Raw genomic sequence first — 810 nt, 5'->3', positions numbered from 1 at the left:
TTGTATGTTAAACTTGCTATCTGGGTGTATATAATGTAGGTGATGGTAGTGATAAAGAACGTGCCTGCCAATGCAGGAGACCTGAGACGTGGGTTCAATCCCTGGGTTGGGATGATCCCCTGGAGGAGGGCATGGCAATCCACTCCAGTAACCTTGCCTGGAGAATGCCACGGACAGAGGAGCCTGGCCAGCTACAGTCTACGGGGTCAGAAAGAGTCCGACACAACTGAAGCGACTTAGCAGGCACGCCCTCAAAGTTCATTCTGTGAATCAAAGAGGTCTTGTTAGGAGATGCCTCACAGATTTGACAATGGCAGGAATTTTCCAGTGCAGCCCAAGCTCTCTGACCTCCTATTCTATTGCTCTTGACACGCCCACTTATACCACCTCCTTGAACATGGCAGGCAGCCTTAAGAATCTGCAACTCTTAACTGTTCCAGGGGAAGAACTCTTTATTTTCTGACGAGGAAGAAAATCCCAAAGAGGGCAAACAGGTCTTTTAAGGCCCCGCAGTTAGCCAGTGGCACCAGTGAATACACTTTCTACTCCATTCTTCTGTCTGTATTATCTTATGGCAGAATATTGCATCGTGTCACATGTGTATGTGTAGGAAAGATGATTTTTTTTTTTTGCCCCGGATGTATTCATAATGGATCAGTGTACTGAAGCAGTTGAATATTTTCTGTTTTCTTTTTAAACATTGAGAAATTGGGGGGTGGGGAAGGGAAGGGTTGGAAATTTGGGATTAGCAGATGTAAACTATAATGTTACATAGAGGATGGATTAAAAACCAGGGACCCACAGGGAACT

Source organism: Bison bison, unplaced genomic scaffold (assembly GCF_000754665.1).
Source record: "Bison bison bison isolate TAMUID 2011002044 unplaced genomic scaffold, Bison_UMD1.0 scf7180017864047, whole genome shotgun sequence".
In the NCBI taxonomy this organism is placed as follows: domain Eukaryota; kingdom Metazoa; phylum Chordata; class Mammalia; order Artiodactyla; family Bovidae; genus Bison; species Bison bison.
Note: the sequence above shows the minus strand (reverse complement) of the source record.